Source organism: Oncorhynchus gorbuscha, linkage group LG25 (genome assembly GCF_021184085.1).
Source record: "Oncorhynchus gorbuscha isolate QuinsamMale2020 ecotype Even-year linkage group LG25, OgorEven_v1.0, whole genome shotgun sequence".
Classification (NCBI taxonomy): domain Eukaryota; kingdom Metazoa; phylum Chordata; class Actinopteri; order Salmoniformes; family Salmonidae; genus Oncorhynchus; species Oncorhynchus gorbuscha.
In genome coordinates, this window is record NC_060197.1 from 13,914,603 (window position 1) to 13,941,034 (window position 26,432).

Here is a 26,432-nt window from a genome sequence, read left to right on the forward strand (position 1 = left end):
TCTACTTTAATAGGATACAGAGCAGCTCAAGTTGTAGATTACAGCAGAAGGAGCCCTGGGTGAACGTGGGCAGGGAGAGCAGAGCACTGACAGGACGGTGTGCACATACAGAGAGAGATCTCCTCCGGGTGAGAGTTTTTGTCACAGAAAGAGAGAAGGGAAAGGGAGGGGAGGATAGAAAGGGGTTGGAACGAGAGAGAAAGAGAGACAGGAAATGGGGGGGGGGAGATGGGGAGAATGAAAAAGACAGAGGTAGAAATACGGGGAGAAAGAGAGAAAAAACAGAGCGAGAAAGGATAAAGAGCAGCAAGAGAGAGAGAGAGAGGCAGTCCTCAGAGCACTAAGCCCTTCATTATAAAAGAAGCACGTCTGGAGATAGCAGTCTCCATTACACTCTGCTCAGAGCATGGGGATCCACCCAGCAGATGTTAGCTGTACAGCCACACACGCACGCGCACAGACACACACTCTCCCTATCTTTTTCTGTCTCTTTTATTCCCTCCCTCTCATTCTCTCCTCTCTATATCTTCTCCATCCCTCCCTCGCTGTGCAGGTATTATAGGAGGAAATGGTAAATATGTGCTTTAGTGGGGCTGAGCCGCTGTGATCTGTGTGTATATTTGCGGCCTCTACCAAAGTCACAGAAAATAGGGCAATTAGCTCCACTCTGCTAGCCACTCTCCTTCCTATGGAATAAAGCTGTCTTTAGAGAAGTCAATACTCTAGGCTTTATGTCATTATCTCCATCCATAACCTTCACTTAAACCACAGGGTTGGGGAGTAACGCATTACATGTAATCTGTTACATGTGAGAGATGTAAAAAATAAAAATAAAAATAAAAAAATGTAATCCATTACATTATGAGCAAAAATATTATAATCAGATTACAGACACTTGAAAAACTAGATTACTTTTAAATTCAGAAAGGATGTTTGTGGGGGGAAAAAATCTTTGACACTTCTCTGTTTGTCTCAATGACATTCAAATCAGCACTGAAAAAAGTTTGTTTGTTCCACCTGAACGAGTCTGACCACAAGTCAGAGACCACTATGATGCCACACTAAATGGGTTTGATGGATCGCGGGAAAAGAGCAGGAATAGGCTTTTTGTAGGCTACAGTCCAACCTATGTCTTCCAATGATGCAGCTGCTGTTGGCATCCAAGATAATCCAACTTGAATAAACGCTTGCAGATAAGGATGACAGCAGTGGTGTAGTCTACGGCAATACGGATATCGCTTATTATTTGATATCTACATTCGAGGTCGACTGATTTTGATTTTTCAACGCCGATACCGATTATTGGAGGACCCCAAAAAAAAGTTGATACCGATTAATCGGCCAATTCTTTTTTACATTTATTTGTAATAATGACAATTACAACAATACTGAATGAACACTTATTTTAACTTGATATAATACATCAATAAAATACATTTAGCCTCAAATAAAATGAAACATGCTCAATTTGGTTTAAATAATGCAAAAACACAGTGTTGGAGAAGAAAGTGCAATATGTGCCATGTAAAAAAGCTAACGTTTAAGTTCCTTGCTCAGAACATGAAAACATATGAAAGCTGGTGGTTCCTTTTAACATGAGTCTTCAATATTCCCAGATAAGAAGTTTTAGGTTATAGTTATTATAGGAATTATAGGACAATTTCTCTCTATATGATTTGTATTTCATATACCTTTGACTATTGGATGTTCTTATAGGCACTTTATTATTGCTTCCGTCCCTCTCCTTGCTCCTTCCTGGGCTCGAACCAGGAACACATCGACAACAGCCACCCTCGAAGCAGCGTCACCCATGCAGAGCATGGGGAACAACTACTCCAAGTCTCAGAGGGAGTGACGTTTGAAACGCTATTAGCACGCACCCCGCTAACTAGCTAGCCATTTCACATCAGTTACACCAGCCTAATCTCGGGAGTTGATAGGCTTGAAGTCATAAACAGCTCAATTATTGAAGCGTTACGCAGAGCTGCTGGCAAAATGCACAAAAGTGCTGTTTGAATGAATGCTTACGAGCCTGCTGGTGCCCACCATCGCTCAGTCAGACTGCTCTACAAATCATAGACTTAATTATGACATAATAACACACAGAAATACGAGCCTTAGGTCATTAATATTGTTGAATCTGGAAACTATCATTTCGAAAACAAGACGTCTATTCTTTCAGTGAAATACGGAACTGTTCCATATTTCATCTAACGGGTGACATCCATAAGTCTAACTATTCCTGTTACATTGCACAACCTTCAATGTTATGTCATAATTACGTAACATTCTGGCAAATTAGGCGGCCCAAACTGTTGCATATACACTGACTCTGCGTGCAATGAACGCAAGAGAAGTGACACAATTTCACCTGATTAATATTGCCTGCTAACCTGGATTTGTTGTAGCTAAATATGCAGGTTTAAAAATATATACTGTGTATTGATTTTAAGAAAGGCATTGATGTTTATGGTTAGTTACACATTGGAGCAACGACAGTCCTTTTCGCGAATACGCACCACATCGATTATATGCAAGGACACGCTAGATAAACTAGTAATATCATCAACTATGTGTAGTTAACTAGTGATTATGATTGATTGATTGATTGTTTTTTATAAGAGAAGTTTAATAATAGCTAGCAACTTACATTGGCTTCTTACTGCATTCGCGTAACAGGCGGGCTCCTCTTGGAGTGCAATGTAAAGCAGGTGGTTAGAGCATTGGACTAGTTAACTGTAAGGTTGCAAGATTGAATCCCCGAGCTGACAGGTTAAAAATCTGTCGTTCTGCCCCTGAACAAGGCAGTTAACCCACCGTTCCTAGGCCGTCATTGTTCTTAACTGACTTGCCTAGTTAAAGCAAGGTTAAATAAAGGTTATGAAAACTTGAAAATCGGCCCTAATTAAATCGGCCATTCCGATTAATCGGTCGACCTCTAATCTACATAGCTCATTGATGTGAATCACACTGCTGCTCTCATATATATCCATTGATTCTTGAAGAATATAACTTAGAAATGCATCATGAGCTTAGTTCAACTGTCACACTCCATGAGAACCCAAAATATAAGCTTGTTTTTCTCCTATGTTTGTGAACATTGTAAATGTAAACAAACACTGTATAACCTCAGAACATGGTTAAAACGATAATTTTGATGGACGGTCAGTTCTTGCATCCATAGCTCTGTCTATTAATCTGTGTGTGGTTACATTTCTCCAGGCCCATCCCTCAGCTTTTTACCAAAACAGAGGCCCGGGCAACCGTTTGTGGATGCATATTATCAAGACATCAATGTGTCACCAACAAAGAGGTAAAAAAAATAGGCCTATGGTAACTGCAGCATAAGGCATTCATTTTTCAACATGTAAATAGCTCAAAGCATGCCATTCCATGAGCGCAGCATTTATTTTTCAACTCCAAACAATGAGCCCAATCAGTCCTCCGTGACAACAAAATCACAAAACAACTGAGTAGGGCTGGCTAATAAGTCCTTATTTTTGGGGTTATGTTCTCAGGTAAAACAATTTGACTAATCCATACCTCCATATTTCCAAGTCCTATTCTTGAACATCAAGAGGTGTATCATTTATTGTAATGCCTGGAATTCTGATAGACTTTGGTTTTTAATGTAAACATATCATTTAATCGCGTTAGTATATGTCATAGAAAGCGATGGGTTGGAAGAAGCCTACGTAACCAAACTATAAAGTAAAAATGAACATCCATATATGGCCAGCTATGTAAACTTGAACATTGATTTATCCTGCAATAGATTTCGTTCAATTAGTAACATACATTTTTGTCTTCTTCTATTGACTCTCAAGGGGAAAGTAATCTAAAAGTGAATGTAATCAGATTACGTTACTGAGTTTGGGTAATCCAAAAGTTACATTACTGATTACAATTTTGGACAGGTGTAATCGATTACATTTAGAAAGTAACCTCCCCAACTCTGGTTATCACTCTGCTGCTGGGACTGACTGGGGTAATCCCAGGATACTGCCAATCTCTCTCACACACACAGACACGGACACACTGAGCAACTTCTCCAGTGTTAATTCAACACAGAGAGTGTTTACTTAACACTGTCAAGTTCTCTATATCATGCCACACTTTTCAGAGTTCAATAAACACACTGCTTAGTGTAAAGCCTTATTTGCTTATTTCCCAGAGTGCCTTGCCTTTCGAGTGAATTGTTTACCCATTACTTAATTTGTTAGTGACAGAGACATGGTTGTTTCCTTCAACCATTTTCAGTTTTATAAGACAATAAAACACATATTTCAGAACTTATTTTGAGGGCTTAGATTTACCCCTAAATACAGTGGCCTGAAATGCATGGTTTACAGGACACATCAGGCCTGAAAGTCACATTATGCTAGTTCACAAAGTGATCTGCAATTCCTATTGCAATCCAGCCAGAGAGGGGGTATCAAACATTTGGAATATAGATTCACCCAAAACCTGCATTAAGAATGACCACCGGGTTGGGAAGGCTAAGCTCTGACACTACCTGAACCGTCTCGACTGGAACAACCGTTTCAGTAACGGGTGCAATGAGTCCAAGTAACAGATTGGACAAGTCTAGAAAAATGTATGTTATTTATATTTGAGTAACATGATGTGAATTCATTAATAAAAGTACAGTACCAGTCAAAAGTTTGGACACACCTACTCATTCAAGGTTTTTTCTTTATTTTTACTATTTTCTACATTGTAGAATAATAATGAAGGAATCAAAACTATGAAATAACACATATGAAATAAAAAATAAAAATAAAAAGTTAAACAAATCTAAATATATTTGAGATTCTTCAAAGTGCCTACCCTTTGCCTTGACAGCTTTGCACACTCTTTGCATTCCCTCAACCAGCTTCATGAGGTAGTCACCTGGAATGCATTTCAATTGACAGGTGTGCCTTCTTAAAAGTTCATTTGTGGAATTTCCTTCGTTCTTAATGTGTTTGAGCCAATCAGATGTGTTGTGACAAGGTAGGCGTGGTATACAGAAGCCCTATTTGGTAAAAGACCAAGTCCATATTATAGTAGAACAGCTCAAATAAGCGAGGAGAAACGACAGTCCATAATTTATTTAAGATGTGGAAGTAAGTCAATAGGGAAAATTTCAAGAACTTTTGAAAGTTTCTTCAAGTGCAGTCACAAAAACCAGAAACTATGATGATACTGGCTCTCATGAGGACTGGAACAGGAAAGGAAGACCCAGAGTTACCTCTGCTGCAGAAGATAAGTTCATGAGAGTTAACTTGTCTCAGTGCTGTTTGTTGCTACTTGGCTATCTGCCAAACTTTTCATTTTTTCCCCCAATTCCATAGTATATAATTGGTAGTTCCATTGCTGCAACTCCTGTACGGACTCGGGAGAGGCGAAGGTCAACCCAGTCAAGCAGCACAGCTTCTTGACACAATGCCCGCTTAACCCAAAAGCCAGCCGCACCAATCTGTCGGAGGAAACGTACACATGGCGACATGGTCAGCGTGCATTGTGCTTCGTTTTTTCATTAAACTTTTTCACCCAGGACGCTTTATCTGGACATGGTTCTACAAGCTAAGTAGTAACATTTTAACACCGTCATCTAATTGCAGTACTCATAATACACAGGAGAACTATCACCTTATGGTGAGGATAGCAGTGTTGCAAGCACAGCTTCAGATGCAATCATTTGGCAAGGGCAATTTAAGTGTAGGAAAGGATGAAACAGTGGCTGTGCCACCAGCACAGATAGTAGTATAAATCCGCCTGCACAGTCTAAAGGCTTCTGGAAAGTAATGCTGTCGGCATACTCAACAGGTGTCACTCATTCAGCCAGAAATGTTCAACTGGATCTCCCCATTAAGCAACTAGTTGGGGCCAGAGGCCGTGCTTTCTCAGGTCTCTCCTCCACCGGTTAAGCGGTCTGAGCCAACGAAGCATCCCACCATTAGCTGTCTCAGTCTCCAGTATATATGTTGCAATAGTCTATGTGCCGGGGGGCTAGGGTCAGTCTGCTATATCTGGTGAAATTCTCCTGTCTTATCTGGTGTCCTGTGTGAATTTAAGTATTCTCCCTCAAATTCTCTTTCTCTCCCTCCCCTCCCGGAGGACCTGAGACCTAGGATCATGCCTCAGGACTACCTGGCCTGATGACTCCTGGCTGTCCCAAGTCCACCTGGTCGTGCTGCTTCTCCAGTTTCAACTGTTCTGCCTGCGGCTAGGGCACCCTGACCTGTTCACCAGATGTGTTACCTTGTCCCGGACCTGCTGTTTTCGACCTCTCTCTCTCTCTCTCTCTCTCTCTCTCTCTCTCTCTCTCTCTCTCTCTCTCTCTCTCTCTCTCTCTCTCTCTCTCTCTCTCTCTCTCTCTCTACCACACTAGCTGTCGCAACCTCTGAATGCTCGGCTATGAAAAGGCAACTGACATTTACTTCTGAGGTACTGACCTGTTGCACCCTCTACAACCAATGTGATTTTTATTTGACCCTACTGGTCATCTATGAACATTTGAACATCTTGAAGAACAATATGGCCTTAAATGGCCATGTACTCTTAAAATTTCCACCTGAAACAGCCAGAAGACGACTGGCCACTCCTCAGAGCCTTGTTCCTCTCTAGGTTTCTTCCTAGGTTCCTACCTTTCCAGGGAGTTTTTCCCAGCCACCGTGCTTCTACATCCGCATTGCTTGCTTTTTGGGGTTTTAGGCTGGGTGTAGCACTTTGTGACACCTGCTGATGTAAAAAAAAGGCTTCCTAAATACATTTGATTGAGTTAACTGCACCTCAGAGTGCAGCCCAAATAAATGCTTCACAGAATTCCAGTAACAGACATATCTCAACATCAAGTGTGAATCAGACCTTCATGATCGAATTGCTGCAAAGAAACCACTACTAAAGGACACCAATAAGAAGAGACTTGCTTGGGCCAAGAAACAGGAGGAAAGTACATTAGACCGGTGGAAATCTTTCCTTTGGTCTGATGAGTCCAAATTTGAGATTGTTGGTTACAACTGCCTTGTCTTTGTGAAATGCAGAGTAGATAAATGGATGAACTCTGCATGTTCCCACCATGAAGCATGGAAGAGGTGGTGTGATGGTGTGGGGGTGCTTTGCTGGTGACACTGCCAGTGATTTGATTAGAATTCAAGGCACACTTAACCAGCATGGCTACCACAGCATTCTGCAGCAATATGCCATCCCACCCGGTTTGCGTTTAGTGGGAATATCATTTGTTTTTCAACAGGACAATGACCCAAAACACACCTCCAGGCTGTGAAAGGGCTATTTGTCCAAGAAGGAGAGTGACAGAGTGCTGCATCAGATGACCTGGTCTCTACAATCACCTGACCTCAATCCAATTGAGATGGTTTGGGATATGTTGGACAGCAGAGTGAAGGAAAAGCAGCCAACAAGTGTTCATCATATGTGAGAACTCCTTCAAGACTGTTGGAAAAGCATTCCTCAAGAAACTGGTTGAGAGAATTCCAAGGCAAAGGGTGGCTACTTGGAAGAATCTAAACTCTAAAATATAATTTGATTCGTTTAAAACTTTTTTGGTTGCTAGATGATTCCATAAGTGTTATTTCATAGTTTTGATATTTTCACTATTGATCTACAATGTAGAAAATAGTAAAAAATAAAGAAAAACCCTTGAATTAATAGGTGTGTCCAAACTTTTGACTGGTAATGGGCGGCAGCGTAGCCTAGTGGTTAGAGCGTTGGACTAGTAACTGTAAGGTTGCAAGTTCAAACCCCTGAGCTGACAAGGTACAAATCTGTCGTTCTGCCCCTGAACAGGCAGTTAACCCACTGTTCCCAGGCCGTCATTGAAAATAAGAATATGTTCTTAACTGACTTGCCTGGTAAAATAAAAACTGTACATGTGAAAATATATTGAAACAAACCATTCTAAAAATCAACCTGCAATAGAGCATGCGTGGTTAAGGTTTAAAACTAGGTATTAACACTGACACTGGGGTTCTATTACACCAATGCGTGTTCATTTAACACTTAGAGACTAGCAATGTTAGACTGTAAAATCAACACTCGGTAACACTGGCCAATTTTCTGTGCACAACTATTGAGAGTTTTTCAATATGTGATGTCATTGAAACTACACGTGTTACACTACAGAAGCCGAACCCTCCACACATGGTTAGTGTGTGGCATCTATCAGTGCAACCTCTGTATACACAGATGTCAATGACATCATGTGACCATACGATCATATCAACATCAACAATGAAGTGTATGTTTACACAGACACTAGGGTTTAGACGTTGTCTCACTTGTCTAAAGTGTGCACCCTTGGACAACGTGTTAAGCTTCTCCATCACATGGCCATTACCACAAGGGGAGTAGAAGAAAGGGACTGTGCATTTCAAGTGCACTCAGTTTGCTATTGAACAACAGATTACCTTGCAGGAGGGCACTCCTCCTCCACACTCCTCCTCAACACGTATTGTCGCCCATTAAGATGCCTACTACTCCAGCCAGCCTGTTCAAGAGGACGGACGGACGGACAGACGGACAGACCCTTCATTGCTCTCCTGTAGTGGTATTTCAGCAGCCTGTAGTGGTATTTCAGTGTAATGCATCAGTAGTAGTACTCCCCCTGGGGTTGTAATGCTACACACTCGATCAGCAAACCTGGTTGCTCTCAGGCCTGATTGATGCAGCAATACATTCACCATTACACCATTCGGACAATTAAATAGCCTTTACGTTCACGTGTACTACTACATAAGGTACTACTACAGTACATAATGTACACTCTCACGTGTACTCATCATTACCAAAGAAATGGAGGGAGCCAACAAATCTAAAAGCTCCAGACCATAGAATTACCAACATGGACGGCTGTAGTTGGCTCCAACAAGCTCGAAGCGCAGAGAAAGAGGAGAGGTTGCATTAAGGACATGTATTTTCTCCGTGACTGAACTGAGTACAAGATATGTCCACTCTGACCCCACAGCGCTGTGTGGATGATATAATGAAGTGTTACAGAGGGAGAGAGAGGTATATGTCCAATCAATCAAATCAAAATGTATTTGTCACACAGGTCGAATACAACATCTGCAGACCATGAAATGCTTACCCACGAGTCCTTTCTCAACAATGCAGAGTTAAAAAGTATGACAAATTTGCTAAATAGAAAAAGGAAATAGTTATACAATAAATAACAATAACAAGGTTATATACAAAGAGTACCGGCTCCGCGTCAATGTGCAAGGGTAGCCTAGTGGTCAGAGCGTTGGACTAGTAAGCGTAAGGTTGCGAGGTCGAATCCCCGAGCTGACAGGGTAAAAATCTACCGTTCTGCCCCTGAACAAGGCACTTAACCCACTGTTTCTAGGCCATCATTGAAAATAAGAATTTGTTCTTAACTGACTTACCTCATTAAATAAAGGTTAAAAAAAGGGTACAAGGTAAGAACATAGCTATATACACGGAGTACAGCCTCTGAGTCAATGTATGAGGTAATTGAACTAATATGCAGCTAGGGGTAAAAATGACTAGGCCATCTGTTTACTATAGATAATAAACAGAGTAGCAGCAGTGTGTGTGTTGGAATGTCTGGGTTAGAGTCCAGTGAGTTCGGAGCAAGACTTGGCACTCCGATACCGTTTGCCATGTGGTAGCAGAGAGAACAGTCTATGACTTGGGTGGCTGGAGTCTTTGACAAATTCTAGGGCCTTCCTCTGACACCGCCTGGTATAGAGATCCAGGATGGCAGGAGGCTCAGCCCCAGTGATGTACTGGGCCTTACGGTCTCATGCCAAGCAGTTGCCATACCAGGCGGTGATGCAACAGGTCAAGATATTCTCAATTGTACAGCTGTAGAACCTCTTGTGGATCTGACAGCCCATTCCAAATGTGTGTGTGTGCGTATTTGTGTTTGTGCGTTAGCTCTCTTGACGGCCGGACACGCACACTAAATATTAACCTGAGAGAGAGAATGCCTGTCCAGTCTCACCACTCCCAGTATGTGCTGGGCTTTGAAAAATAAGCATTTCTAATGCTCAATATTGCATTACTACATCACAGTTCAGGCGCTGCGGTTTGGGTTTGGAGCGAATATTATCAGGGAAGACAGGGGCACTAAAGCGTGGTTCGTTGCCGGAACTAAGCATTCCGCTGAATTAAGAATTCCATTCCGTCGCGCTCCAATTACAAAACTCGTCCTTGACTTAAACGCTTAGCTGTGACAAGTGACCAACCAGATGACACGTGCTCTCCCACCGCCCACCTCTCTCTTTCTCTTTGCGCCTCTCACTGAGCCCCCCCCCCCCCCCTGTAGTGAGCGCCTGAGGATCCTAAACTCATTCAGACTGCCATTTGGAGTCACCTCCTCCTCTCTCTATCTCTCTATCGCTCACCAATCAATCAAATCAAATGTATTTACAAAGCCCTTCTTACATCAGCTGATGTCACAAAGTGCTGTACAGAAACCCAGCCCAAACCCCCAAATAGCAAGCAATGCAGGTATAGAAGCTGTGTAGAAGCACCAGGGGAGAAATCATCTCTCAGTCAGTCTTAAAGTCAAATGACAAGATGTGGGAGGGACAGGGGCAGTGGATGGGTAACAGCAGGTAGTTCATTCAAGGCATCCATCTTCACCTCAACTAGAACCTTCGGTACATGTGACAATTCCAATTGGACTACCTGTATGACACCTTTGTTCCAAAACAATTGAATACATATGATGCCGCCGTGGAGTCAAAGGCAGCAATCCACATTGTGTGGACAATAACGTGTCCTATTCAAATCTATGATCATAATGAGGATCCGGATTCCTACCTAACGTTTAACAAGAACACAGCTTACTGGCGAACCAACAATAATTATCCCTATAATAACAGTAATTGTAACAGAATCAATCGTCCATTAATTATAGTAATCAACGCATCTCCCTCAAGCCCAATATCTTCAAATCCATTTCCTGCCATTATTACAGCTAATGTTATTCCTCTGATCGAGATAGCATTGATCTTGTCTAATAGACTCACTGGGTCTGCTCTCCCTCCTTAAAAGGGAAGCCATCAACATTCAGTACAGGGTGAAAACAAGTCCAATCCCCAAGTTAAAACTCACACAACAACAAGTCACGGTAAACAAGCTAAGAGTTTCTCTCAAATCCAGCTTCGTATCTTAATTCACCATTTCATACTGCCTTCCTAATCAACATGATCTAATTATGAGTGGCTATATTTTGTTCAGTTGGGCTATTAACTACAGTGGCATGCGAAAGTATTCACCCCCCTTGGCATTTTTCCTATTTTGATGCCTTAATTAAAACCTGGAATTAAAATGGATTTTGGGGTGGGTTGTATCATTTCATTTACACAACCTGCCTAACACTTTGAAGACACAAAATATTTTTTCTTGTGAAACAAACAATAAATAAGACAAAAAAACAGAACTTGAGTGTGAATAACTATTCACCCCTCCAAAGTCAATACTTTGTAGAGCCACCTTTTGCAGCAATTACAGGTGCAAGTCTCTTGGAGTATGTCTCCATAAGCTTGGCACATCTAGCCACTGGGATTTTTGCCCATTCCAAAACTGCTCCAGCTCCTTCAAGTTGGATGGGTTCCGCTGATGTACAGCAATGTTTAAGTCATACTACAGATTCTTAATTGGATTGAGGTCTGGGCTTTGACTAGGCCATTCCAAAAATTTTAAATGTTTCCCCTGAAACCACTCAAGTGTTGCTTTAGCAGTATGCTTGGGTCATTGTCCTGCTGGAAGGTGAACCTCCATCCCAGTCTCAAATCTCTGGAAGACTGAAACAGGTTTCCCTCAAGCATTTCCCTGTATTTAGCGCCATCCATCATTCCTTCAATTCTGACCAGTTTCAAAGTCCCTGCCGATGAAAAACACCCCCATAGCATGATGCTGCCTCCACCTGTCACATTCGTCCTATTGATGAGACCAAGTCGCAGCGTGATATGAATACATACTTCTTTTAATAAAGAAAAAAACACTAAAACAGACTAACAAAATGAACGTGAAGCTATATAAACCGAGTGCTGACAGGCAACTACACATAGACAATAACACACAAAACCAAAATGGAAAATGGCAACCTAAATAGGATCCCTAATCAGAGACAACAATAAACAGTTGTCTCTGATTGGGAACCAATTTGGCCACCATAGACCTATAATAAACCTAGACTAACAAACACCCCATGATATACAAAAAACAGGACAAACAAGCATACCCACCCTCGTCACACACTGACCTGACCAAAATAATACATAAAACATAGAAAACTAAGGTCAGGGCATGACACCACCATGCTTCACTGTGGGATGGTCTTTTCGGGGTGATGAGATGTGTTGGGTTTACGCCACACATAGTGATTTCCTTGATGGTCAAAAATCTCCATTTTAATCTCATCTGACCAGAGTACCTTCTTCCATATATATCTCCCACATGCCACCTTGGCGAACACCAAACGTGTTTATTATTATTACTTGTTTTTTTCTTGAAGCAATTCAGATGTATATATACTGATATCATGTGACAGATCAGGTGACACTGAGATTGTACACAGGTGGACTTTATTTAACCAATTATGTGACTTCTGAAGGTAATTGGTTGCACCAGATCTTATTTAGGGGCTTCATAGCAAAGGGCGTGAATACATATTTCCCACACCACTTTTCTGTTTTATATATTTTAGAATTTTTTGACACAAGTTATTTTTTAAATTTCACCAATTTTTTAAAACTATTTTGTGGATGTCCATTACATGAAATCCAAATAAAAATATATTTAAATTAAAGGTTGTAATGCAACAAAATAGGAAAAACGCCAAGGGGGATGAATACTTTTGCAAGGCACTGTAGGTCTCTACCAAAGGCTCTGGACACATGTCCCCAGAGGACTCCATGTGAGACAGAGGGACTCGACAGCACAACAAGTCTGGGCACGGCCGATGTTCCTTTATACGATGGTGATGTGCAGGTCCAGTTCTGCTCTCTGATCAGTTCTGTTTTGTGACAGTCAGACAATGCGGTAGCATTGTCTCTCTGCTGCTGTCTCAGGTGTATCACGACATTATCAGTGTGATAGAAGTGAGGATGACCTACATCTGTTTCTCTGAATCACACGACTCAGTACACACACACACACACATACAAACGACCAAGTAGACCCCCAGCCATTAGGCAGGCTGATGGGCCTGATGCGTCTGCCACTGCCACCAGACATGCACACACACACACACGCACACACACGGGGCCTGTCGCCAACAATGACAGGTGTGACAAAAACTCTAAAATACTCTCCCCGTTCTCTCACACACTCATCCACTCACCTTACACCTCTCCCTAAACTAAGGCAGGTGAGTCAGATACGTACGTGCTAGGTCACTACATTCTCCTGTACAGTATCTTACAGGTATCGGGGGCCAGCAGGCAGCATGCTTTACTCTGCTGTTACTGATCTGCCATGTCCTGTGATTTGACAGACAGACAGAGACAGACAGAGATTTGACTGCTTCTGTAATTTCCCAGAACTATCCCTCTGAAACGTCCCAGTCATGCAGACAGCCTCTGTAATGTGCTTGACATTTCCAATATGTATCGTCTGCAGAGAGATTGAAAAGAACATAACAACCGTATCTAGGGGAACATTCAGGAAATGTTCATGTTTTTGATGTTTATTTCATTCTGTTGCCATAGTCGTTCAGTAAAAACAATGTAAAATGAGTGCTCCCCATCGCTGCAAATGAGTTTGGGTTTCGTTCTCCCAAGGCGAATGCTTGTCGTGCATGCGTATGTATGTTTTTTTTCAAGAGTGTGTGTGTGAGGGGGGGGGGGGGCTTCTCCCATGGTGTAGTCTGCTGCATCTCTGTGTTTGATGGTGGGATCTGACACCGTCTTCTTCTACTGAAGTTTGCCAGGAATGTTCCATATCCCATCAGAATTGTTTAACTATAGTCCACAAAATATTCCATTTTAAAAATGAATGCCGCTTTTTCCATGTGTTTCTGTGTATGTGATCATACAATACAGAGAATTTCTAAATGCTGTTTGAAAATGGCTGACATCATGATAGCCACGTCAAACAAAACGAGGCCGATATTGTCAAGCCTAGTGTGTGTTTGTGGATGATTGGTTGTCTGGATGGATACCTTATCTACAATAGTGTAATATACAGTACAACTACAGTAACCCAACAAAAGAGCTGTGATGTTAGCTAAATCTGCCCAGTTCTGACCTAGCCCCTGTTATCATGTACAGTAAGCTTTCTGTGATATCTCCATAGAACACTGGGCCTAAACTGCAGCTACTGACGCTTTAGCCTCTCTCACTCTCGCTCTCTCTCTCGTTCTCTCTCTCGCTCATTCTCTCTCTCGCTCTCGCTAGCTCTCTCTCTCTCTCGTTCTCTCTCTCACTCTCGCTAGCTCTCTCTCTCTCTCTAGCTAGCTCTCTCTCTCTAGCTCTCTCTCTCTCTCTAGCTCTCTCTCTCTCTCTAGCTCTCTCTCTCTCTAGCTCTCTCTCTCTCTAGCTCTCTCTCTCTCTCTATCTCTCATTACAAATGTCATATTATGTGCAAAGAGTTAAAGTACAAAAGGGAGAATAAATCAAATATGGGGTGTATTTACAATGGTGTTTGTTCTTCACTGGTAGCCTTCACTTGTGGCAATAGGTCACAGATATTGCTGTTGTGATGGCACACTATAGATATGGGAGTTTATCAAAATTGGGATTGTTTTTGAATTCTTTGTGTATCTGCGTAATCTGAGGGAAATATGTGTCTCTAATATGGTCAAACATTTGGCAGGGGGTTAGGAAGTGCAGCTCAGTTTCCACCTCATTTTGTGGGCAGTGGGCAGTGTGCACATAGCCTGTGTTCTCTTGTGAGCCAGGTCTGCCTTCAGCCACCTTTCTCAATAGCAGGGCTATGCTCACTGAGTCTGTACATAGTCAAAACTTTCCTTAATTTTGGGACAGTCACGGTGGTCAGGTATTCTGCCACTGTGTACTCTCTGTTTAGGGACAAATATTATTCCAGTTTTTTTGGGGTTAATTATTTCCAATGTGTCAAGTAATTATCTTTTGGTTTTCTCATGATTTGGTTGGCTCTAATTCTTTTGCTGTCCTGGGGCTCTGTGCGGTCTGTGTGTTTGTGAACAGAGCCTTAGGAGCAGCTTAGGTAGGGGACTCTTCCCCAGGTTCATCTCTATGTAGGTGATGGCTTTGTGATGGAAGGTTTGTAAATCACTTCTTTTTAACGTCTCCTTTCTGGATTTTGATAATTAGTGGGTATCGGCCTAATTCTGCTCTGCATGCATTATTTGGTGATTTACATTGTACACATTTTTGCAGAATTCTGCATGCACAGTCTCAATTTGGTGTTTGTCCCATTTAGTGAATTCTTGGTTGGTGATCGGACCCCAGACATCACAAACATAAAGGGCAATGGGTTCTATAATTGATTTAAGTATTTTTAACCAGATCCTAATTGGTATGTATAATTTTATGTTCCTTTTGATGGCATAGAAGGCCCTTCTTGCCTTGTCTCTCAGCTCGTTAACAGCTTTGTGAAAGTTACCTGTGGCGCTGATGTTTAGGCCGAGGTATGTATACTTTTTTGTGTGCTCTAGGACAACGGTGTCTAGATGGATTTGTATTTGTGGTCCTGGCAACTGGATCTTTTTTTGCAACACCGTTATTTACTCACAGGGCCCAAGTATGACAGAATCTGTGCAGAAGCTCTAGGTGTTGCTGTAGGCCGTCCTTGGTTAGGGACAGAATCACCAGATCATCAGCAAACAGTAGACATTTGACTAAAGAATATGGTGAGGTACTGCAGACTGTTCTAGTGCCCTCACCAATTCGTTGCTTTATATATTGAAGAGGGTGGGGCTTAAGCTGCATCCCTGTCTCACCCCACAGTTCTGTGGAAAGACGTGTGTGTTTTTGCCAATTTTAACACAATTTTTGTTTGTGTACATGGATTTTATAATGTCGTATCTTTTTCTCCCTACACCACTTTCCATCAGACCTTCATGCCAAATTGAGTCGAAAGCTTTTTTGAAATCAAAATAGCATGATAAGGCTTTGCCCTTGTGTCGGTTTGTTTGTTTGTCAATTAGGGTGTACGGTAATTTGGTAAAAACCCAATTTGACATTTGCTCAGTACATTGTTTTCACTGAGAAAATGTTGAGTCTGCTGTTAATGATAATGCAGTGGATTTTCCCAAGCTTGCTGTGGACGCATATCCCACGGTAGTTATTGGAGTCAAATTTGTCTCCACTTTTGTGGATTGGGGTGATCAGTCTCTCTCTCTCAGCCTTCTCTCTCTCTCGCTCTCTTTCAGAATCCTCTTTTTCATTTCTCTCTCTGTCACTTTCTCTCTTCTCTGTCACTCTCTCTCCTTCTCTCTCAATTCAAATCAATTCAAAAGGCTTTATTGGCATGGGAAACGTATGCTTACATTGCCAAAGCAAGTGAAACGGATAAACAAAAGTGAAATAAACAATAAAAAGTGAACACTAAATATTACACTCACACAATCTCTCTCTCTCTGAATCCCTCTCCTCTTTATCTCTACAGCTCCTCCTCTGAAGGATTAGCCTTTCCTCCCTTGAGTCCCTGTTCTGTACGCTCTCTGTGACAGTCCTTCCATCCCTCATTCTCTCTCTCTCTCTCCCCTCCTTCCTTTACTCCTTCCCTCCCTTCATCCATTCTCTATAACTCTCTGATTCAGACCTTCTTTCACTCCCCCCTCTCAATATTTCTCAGTTTTTTCTCCTTCCCTCTTCCTTTTCTCCACTCCACTGTATCCCTCTCTATGCCTTCCTCCAACTCTACTCCCTTCCCTGTGGAGTCACCTCAGTGGCGTGCCGCACAAAGCCCATTGGTCCAGGCAGATTAGGCCAGTTTAATGTTCGCATACCCGACGCGGTAATGACCTGGTTGCGCCACTGCGTCTACGCGGGCCCCGGCGGTTAATCCTTCAGCTGGACGATGAGTAATGGCCACCAGCCTCCGTATTCACGCTGAGCCACCGGTAATAACGTCTGGAGGGGTTTTCTTCCTGAGGCTAGCCTGGTTACACTGGGGCTATAAGAGATAGCCTGGTCGGGGAAGGACATCGAGGGAGGTTGTGTTAGAATATCATCATCCTCTTTTGCTTTAGGTCTGTGTCTGATCCTGTCTCACTCTCTCTCCCAACTGTACTACATCATTACTGACAAAGCTTTACTTCCAACCACCACTTTCCCCTCTCCGCCTCAGGCACCATGCAGTGAGCTTCATGTGAGCTGCTTTCAAAGCAGTATCATTTACAATTATGTAGAATAGTGTTGCTGTTACAAAACATCAACTGCATTACACTCCAACATCCCCACGGGTACACCTGGAGGGTGAACACTGAATATCTGAGGTTGATTCAATTTTAGTCTAAGTGCTGTAGCCTCAACATCTAATTAAGTATAAATCATATGCTACACAAGTGCATATGTTGTAGGGAAACCAGCTGAAATCAATCAACGTGCACTGTAGGCCTGCTGTTTATGAATATATTTATGATTTCAAGTGATTACCTGTCAAAACTGTTGATTTCAATTCCAGCCAATCTACTAACAGGAAGGGGTTGAGTCCCAAATGGAAATATTTCCCTTCATAACACACTACTATGGGCACTGATTAAAAGCAGTACACTATATAGGGATTACGATGCCGGGACGCAACCAGGATGTTTATGTTATGAGTGTAGTTGGTAGGCAGCTCATTTGATCTAGTCATAGATACTGTACATACAGAGTCATTAATATAAAGAGACCACCTTCTGCCTTCATTGATTCTGGACCCTGATACATAGAGCCGTCTCCAGAACTTTCCCAAATGACATCCTTTTTTTTCTACTTTTGACCAGGGCTCTATAGTGCTGTATATAGGGGATAGGGTGCCATTTGGGACTCATTCCAGGCCTCTCCAGCCACGATAATAAAGCAATTTGACATTTACAATCAATACTGTAAGTCCTCTTTGAATCTCAATGAGTGCATCTATCATGGGCCCTAAACACACACAAACACAGACACACATGCATACGCACACAGACAGAAGTGCGCGCACACACGCACATACGGTACACGGATGCACACACACACACACACACACACACACACACACACACACACACACACACACACACACACACACACACACACACACACACACACACACACACACACACACACACACACACACACACACACACACACACACACACACACACACACACACGCATGAGGAATATTGGATCAGGTAATGAGTACTGAGAAAACAGTTTGTTTTTGGAGAACACGATTCAATACGGTCAATCTAAGCATCAGAATAGAAATACCCCTGAGGACAAAGTGATCTGTGTCTGGCCTGGGTGCATGTTTGTGTGTGTGTATTTGCGTGTGCATGTTCATTTTACTCAGCCTGTATCAAAACAACAGTCTTCGATGAGCACTTCAACTGAATCAGCCTCCTCATTTTGACAAGCAGCATCTTCAATGAGCGAATCTTCACGTTCACTCATTGAAGAGACAAAACCCAATTTGTTCTCATGCTTTCTGTGTGTCCCGACATTTCTACGTGTCAAAATCCACAAATCAATTCCCTCATTTGATTCAAATGTTGACCAGCCTTCCTCTGTCATCACATCCCACAGCACAGTGACATGGAAGTGATGAGCAGAATCACAGCTCTGACACTAGTTGTTGAAGCTCTGTTTAGCTCTTATTCTTCCCGGCGTCACATCCACACCTTCACACACCAAATCACTTATGCAGTGTGTGTGTGTGTGTGTGTGTGTGTGTGTGTGTGTGTGTGTGTGTGTGTGTGTGTGTGTGTGTGTGTGTGTGTGTGTGTGTGTGTGTGTGTGTGTGTGTGTGTGTGTGTGTGTGTGTGTGTGTGTGTGTGTGTGTGTGTGTGTGTGTGTGTGTGTGTGCAGAGATGGCCAGTATTTCTGTTACATGTATTTGAAATATGTATTTCAATTACTTCTGGGTACACTCCAATGTATTTTGTAACAAGATACCTTCCAGAGCTTTATTTTGTATTTTGAAAAAACAAAATACTTTTGTATATCATTTTTTATAGCTGTTCACCATTTTGTGGTCGACCTTTCACCCTGCATTGGTATCAGAACTCTGATGACACTATGGTGTGCTAAATGAACTAAATATAAATGTACGTACATGTAAAACTAACAATTGCAAAGCATGCTGAGAATTATTTAAATGATCTCCGCCCCGAAATAAAGCCAATAATTAATACCCAGTGTATAATTTTGGAATGTTAATTTTCACATGTACATTTGGTAATTTAACAGACACTCTTATCCAGGGTGACTTACTAAACTCAGCAAAAAAATAAACGACCCTTTTTCAGGACCCTGTCTTTCAAAGATCATTTGTAAAAATCCAAATAACTTCACAAATCTTCATTATAAAAGGTTTAAACACTGTTCCCCATGCTTGTTCAATGAACTATAAACAATTAATTAACATGCACCTGTGGAACTGTCGTTAAGACACTGAGAGCTTACAGACGGTAGGCAATTAAGGTCACAGTTATGAAAACTTAGGACACTAAAGAGGCCTTACTACTGACTCTGAAAAACACCTCCATCAGTGCTCAGACTGTCCGCAATAGGCTGAGAGAGGCTGGACCGAGGGCTTGTAGGCCTGTTGTAAGGCAGGTCCTCACCAGACATCACCGGCAACAACGTCGCCTATGGGCACAAACCCACTGTCGCTGGACCAGACAGGACTGGCAAAAACTGAGTCGCGATTTTTGTCTCACCAGGGGTGATGGTCAGATTCGCATTTATCGTTGAAGGAATGAGCGTTACACCGAGGCCTGTACTCTGGAGCGGGAACGATTTGGAGGTGGAGGGTCCATCATGGTCTGGGGCGGTGTGTCACAGCAACATCGGACTGAGCTTGTTGCCATTGCAGGCAATCTCAACGCTGAACTGAACTTGTTCAGTTTATGTCTCAGTTGTTGAATCTTGTTATGTCCATACAAATATTTATATGTGTTAATTTTGCTGAATATAAACACAGTTGGCAGTGAGAGGACGTTTCTAGTTTATTCACAGCCAGTGTCATGTATTGTCATATATTGTCATGTCTTGTCCCTGTGCTTTCTCTTCTATTCGTTTCCCCCTGATGGTCTTATTAGGTTTCTTTCCCTCTCTCTATCCCTCTCTCTCTCTATCGTTCCGTTCCTGCTCCCAGCTGTTCCTCATTCTCCTAACGACCTCGTTTACTCTCTCACACCTGTCCCCTATTTTGCCCTCTGATTAGGTCTCTATTTCTCTCTCGGTTTCTGCCTCTGTCCTTGTCCTTGTTTGCTGTTTGCTGTGTCCTTGTTCTGTCCTGTCGTGTTTTGCCTTATCATCAGATGCTGCGTGTGAGCAGGTGTCTCTGTCCGCTACGGCCCACGCCTACCCGAAGGGACCTGCAGTCTGTTGCCGCTTATCCTGCAATTCCCCTCAACAACTAGAGGATTTATGTTTTCCCCGTTTGGACATTTCCTGTAAAGGATTGAGGATTATGTTATCTCTGTTTGGACTTTAATAAACTCAGTTTCTGTTAAGTCGCTTTTGGGTCCTCACTCACCTGCATAACAGAAGAATCCGACCAAGAATGGACCCAGCGACTACGGATCCTCGCAACTCAGCCGTCGAGATCCAGGGAGCGATGCTTGGCAGACATGAGCAGGAATTGTCTGCTGCTCGGCATGCCGTTGAGACCCTGGCCGCTCAGGTCTCCGACCTCTCAAGACAGTTTCACAATCTCCGTCTCGATCCACCAGCTACTTCCTGGGCTTCCGAGTCTCCGGAACCCAGAATTAATAACCCACCGTGTTACTCTGGGCAGCCCACTGAATGTCGCTCGTTTCTCACCCAGTGTGATATTGTGTTCTCTCTCCAGCCCAACACATACTCAAGGGGTAGAGCTCGTATCGCCTACGTCATATCTCTCCTTACTGGACGGGCTCGTGAGTGGGGCACGGCAATCTGGGAGGCAAGGGCTGAGTGTACTAACGAGTATCAGAACTTTAAAGAGGAGATGATACGGGTTTTTGATCGTTCAGTTTTTGGGAAGGAGGCTTCCAGGGCCCTGGCTTCCCTATGTCAAGGTGATCGATCCATAACGGATTACTCTATAGAGTTTCGCACTCTTGCTGCCTCCAGTGACTGGAACGAGCCGGCGTTGCTCGCTCGTTTTCTGGAGGGTCTCCACGCTGAGGTTAAGGATGAGATTCTCTCCCGGGAGGTTCCTTCCAGCGTGGATTCTTTGATTGAACTCGCCATCCGCATAGAACGACGGGTAGATCTTCGTCACCGAGCTCGTGGAAGAGAGCTCGCGTTAACTGTGTCCCCCCTCTCCGCATCACTACCATCTCCCCCCACTGGCTCAGGTGTTGAGCCCATGCAGCTGGGGGGTATTCACATCTCGACTAAGGAGAGGGAACGGAGAATCACCAACCGCCTCTGTCTCTATTGCGGTTCCGCTGGACATTTTGTCATTTCATGTCCAGTAAAAGCCAGAGCTCATCAGTAAGCGGAGGGCTACTGGTGAGCGCTACTACTCAGGTCTCTCCGTCAAGATCCTGTACTACCTTGTCGGTCCAGGTTCGGCAGCTTCCTGCAGTGCCTTGATAGACTCTGGGGCTGAGGGCTGTTTTATGGACGAAGCCTGGGCTCGGGAACATGACATTCCTCTCAGACAGTTAGGGGAGCCCACGGCCATGTTCGCCTTGGATGGTAGTCCTCTCCCCAGTATATTATGTGAAACACTACCTTTAACCCTCACAGTTTCTGGTAACCATAGTGAAACCATTTCTTTTTTGATTTTTCGTTCACCTTTTACACCTGTTGTTTTGGGTCATCCCTGGCTAGTGTGTCATAATCCTTCTATTAATTGGTCTAGTAATTCTATCCTATCCTGGAACGTTTCTTGTCATGTGAAATGTTTAATGTCTGCTATCCCTCCTGATTCTTCTGCCCCCTCTTCACAGGAGGAGCCTGGTGATTTGACAGGGGTGCCGGAGGAATATCATGATCTGCGCACGGTCTTCAGTCGGTCCAGGGCCACCTCCCTTCCTCCTCACCGGTCGTATGATTGTAGTATTGATCTCCTTCCGGGGACCACTCCCCCTCGGGGTAGACTATACTCTCTGTCGGCTCCCGAACGTAAGGCTCTCGAAGATTATCTGTCTGTTGCTCTCGACGCCGGTACCGTAGTGCCTTCTTCCTCTCCCGCCGGAGCGGGGTTTTTTTTGTTAAGAAAAAGGACGGTACCCTGCGCCCCTGCGTGGATTATCGAGGGCTGAATGACATAACGGTTAAGAATCGTTTTCCGCTTCCCCTTATGTCGTCAGCCTTCGAGATTCTGCAGGGAGCCAGGTTCTTTACTAAGTTGGACCTTCGTAACGCTTACCATCTCGTGCGCATCAGGGAGGGGGACGAGTGGAAAACGGCGTTTAACACTCCGTTAGGGCATTTTGAATACCGGGTTCGGCCGTTTGGTCTCGCTAATGCTCCAGCTGTCTTTCAGGCATTAGTGAATGATGTACTGAGAGACATGCTGAACATCTTTGTTTTCGTTTACCTTGACGATATCCTGATTTTTTTCACCGTCACTCCAGATTCATGTTCAGCAAGTTCGACGTGTTCTCCAGCGCCTTTTAGAGAATTGTCTTTATGTGAAGGCTGAGAAGTGCGCTTTTCATGTCTCCTCCGTCACATTTCTCGGTTTTGTTATTTCCGCTGAAGGCATTCAGATGGATCCCGCTAAGGTCCATGCTGTCAGCGATTGGCCCGTCCCTAAGTCACGTGTCGAGTTGCAGCGCTTTCTCGGTTTCGCGAATTTCTATTGGCGTTTCATTCGTAATTTCGGTCAAGTGGCAGCCCCTCTCACAGCCCTTACTTCTGTCAAGACGTGCTTTAAGTGGTCCGTTTCCGCCCAGGGAGCTTTTGATCTCCTCAAGAAGCGTTTTACATCCGCTCCTATCCTTGTTACTCCTGACGTCACTAAACAATTCATTGTCGAGGTTGACGAGTCAGAGGTGGGCGTGGGAGCCATTCTGTCCCAGCGCTCCCATTCTGTCGATAAGGTCCACCCTTGCGCATATTTTTCTCATCGCCTGTCGCCGTCGGAACGTAACTATGATGTGGGAAACCGCGAACTGCTCGCCATCCGCTTAGCCCTAGGCGAATGGCGACAGTGGTTGGAGGGGGCGACCGTTCCTTTTGTCGTTTGGAATGACCATAAGAACCTTGAGTACATCCGTTCTGCCAAACGACTCAATGCGCGTCAGGCTCGTTGGGCGTTGTTTTTCGCTCGTTTCGAGTTTGTGATTTCTTATCGTCCGGGCACTAAGAACACCAAGCCTGATGCTTTATCCCGTCTCTTCAGTTCTTCTGTAGCCTCTACCGACCCCGAGGGGATTCTCCCTGAGGGGCGTGTTGTCGGGTTGACTGTCTGGGGAATTGAGAGACAGGTAAAGCAAGCACTCACTCACACTCCGGCGCCGCGCGCTTGTCCTAGTAACCTTCTTTTCGTTCCCGTTTCTACTCGTCTGGCCGTTCTTCAGTGGGCTCACTCTGCCAAGTTAGCTGGCCACCCCGGCGTTCGGGGTACGCTTGCTTCTATTCGCCAGCGGTTTTGGTGGCCTACTCAGGAGCGTGACACGCGCCGTTTCGTGGCTGCTTGTTCGGACTGTGCGCAGACTAAGTCAGGTAACTCTCCTCCTGCCGGTCGTCTCAGACCGCTTTCCATTCCCTCTCGACCATGGTCTCACATCGCCTTAGACTTTATTACCGGTCTGCCTTCGTCAGCGGGGAAGACTGTTATTCTAACGGTTGTCGATAGGTTCTCTAAGGCGGCTCATTTTATTCCCCTCGCTAAGCTTCCTTCCGCTAAAGAGACGGCACAAATCATCATTGAGAATGTGTTCAGAATTCATGGCCTCCCGTCAGACGCCATTTCGGACAGAGGTCCGCAATTCACGTCTCAGTTTTGGAGGGAGTTTTGTCGTTTGATTGGGGCTTCCGTCAGTCTCTCTTCCGGTTTTCATCCCCAGTCGAACGGTCAAGCAGAACGGGCCAATCAGACTATTGGTCGCATCTTACGCAGTCTTTCCTTTCGAAACCCTGCGTCTTGGGCAGAACAGCTCCCCTGGGCAGAATACGCTCACAACTCGCTTCCTTCGTCTGCGACCGGGCTATCTCCTTTTCAGAGTAGCCTTGGGTACCAGCCCCCTCTGTTCTCGTCCCAGCTCGCCGAGTCCAGCGTTCCCTCCGCTCAGGTTTTTGTCCAACGTTGTGAGCGCACCTGGAAGAGGGTCAGGTCTGCACTTTGCCGTTATAGGGCGCAGACTGTGAGAGCCGCTAATAAGCGTAGGACTAAGAGTCCTAGGTATTGTCGCGGTCAGAGAGTATGGCTCTCCACTCGTAACCTTCCCCTTACGACAGCTTCTCGCAAATTGACCCCGCGGTTCATTGGTCCGTTCCGTATTTCTCAGGTCGTTAATCCTGTCGCACTTCGTCGCGTCCACCCAGTCTTCCATGTCTCCTGTGTCAAGCCTTTTCTTCGCGCCCCCGTTCGTCTCCCCCCCCCGTCCTTGTCGAGGGCGCACCTATCTACAGGGTCCGGAAGATTATGGACATGCGTTCTCGGGGACGTGGTCACCAGTACTTAGTGGATTGGGAGGGGTACGGTCCTGAGGAGAGGAGTTGGGTTCCATCTCGGGACGTGCTGGACCGTTCGCTGATCGATGATTTCCTCCGTTGCCGCCAGGTTTCCTCCTCGAGTGCGCCAGGAGGCGCTCGGCGAGTGGGGGGGTACTGTCATGTATTGTCATATATTGTCATGTCTTGTCCCTGTGCTTTCTCTTCTATTCGTTTCCCCCTGATGGTCTTATTAGGTTTCTTTCCCTCTCTCTATCCCTCTCTCTCTCTATCATTCCGTTCCTGCTCCCAGGTGTTCCTCATTCTCCTAACGACCTCGTTTACTCTCTCACACCTGTCCCCTATTTTGCCCTCTGATTAGGTCTCTATTTCTCTCTCGGTTTCTGCCTCTGTCCTTGTCGGATTCTTGTTTGCTGTTTGCTGTGTCCTTGTTCCGTCCTGTCGTGTTTTGCCTTATCATCAGATGCTGCGTGTGAGCAGGTGTCTCTGTCCGCTACGGCCCGCGCCTACCCGAAGGGACCTGCAGTCTGTTGCCGCTTATCCTGCAATTCCCCTCAACAACTAGAGGATTTATGTTTTCCCCGTTTGGACATTTCCTGTAAAGGATTGAGGATTATGTTATCTCTGTTTAGACTTTAATAAACTCAGTTTCTGTTAAGTCGCTTTTGGGTCCTCACTCACCTGCATAACAGCCAGTGCATTCATCTAAACTAGATAAACCACAACACATCACAATCGTAGCAAGTAAAAACGTTTCTGTAACCATTACTGCGAGGGATGTGTGTGTTTCTACCAGTAACATTACCAGAATCATTGTGGAGCTGAACGCTCACCTCGACACAGCATTTGTTTACAGGCCTAATTGGGGCATCCATACAAGTGTGTGTCAGCTGCCTGGCAACAGAGGAAAGAGAACTAAAATAATGCAGTAAACGGGTGATGGTGTGACTCAGCGATGAGCTTTAATGAGGACCTCTTCTCATCTCCAACCTCTTTTCCTCTCCTGTGGGTATTTAATGTTTTACAGTGTCCCAGCTATTTCCCCTCTGTCTCTAACGTTGTGGAGAGTCGCATCTGAAATATACCCTTTGCCAAACAGCAGTGGGACATTCACTGAAATTCCACTGTGCAGAAAAGCTTTTCAAATGACCTGGAAGTACCATTCTCCAAGTGCAGCTGGCGCAAACCTGACCTCCAGCACACAGCAGGTCAGAGGTTATACAGAGGTACTACCTTTTGTTTTCTCAAGCTTCCCAGAGCCCTGCTGGGCTGAATATACCCTGCTAATCTACCGCCTAGAGCCGAGGCAAGAGGAAAGGCAATGTTCTCAAGTCTGACACACCCACGCCGACACAAAGAGTGATAGAGAGAGTGTAAGAGAGAGAGTAAGAGAGAGAGAGTAAGAGAGAGAGAGTAAGAGAGAGTAAGAGAGAGAGAAAGAGAGTAAGAGAGAGAGTAAGAGAGAGAGTAAGAGAGAGAGTAAGAGAGAGAGTAAGAGAGAGAGTAAGAGAGTGAGTGAGTGAGTGAGTGAGTGAGTGAGTGAGTGAGTGAGTGAGTGAGTGAGTGAGTAGCATAAGCCATGTATATGAGCCTCTTATTAAAGCCTGCAAAGACTTGGCTCTAGTCACTCAGACAGAAAATCCAGTCTTATTCACATGGGGAGGTGCGGCTTTAGAGTTAAGCTATTACTATATCTCATAGTGATTTAGAATGG

General features: G+C 44.2%; 1 protein-coding gene across 4 annotated transcripts in view; it reads right to left on the bottom strand.

Annotated features, from left to right (window-relative positions):
• The window catches only part of LOC124014402 (metabotropic glutamate receptor 8-like), a 263,448-nt gene that overhangs the window by 7,985 nt on the left and 229,031 nt on the right, over positions 1 to 26,432 (bottom strand). The window lies entirely within an intron of this gene.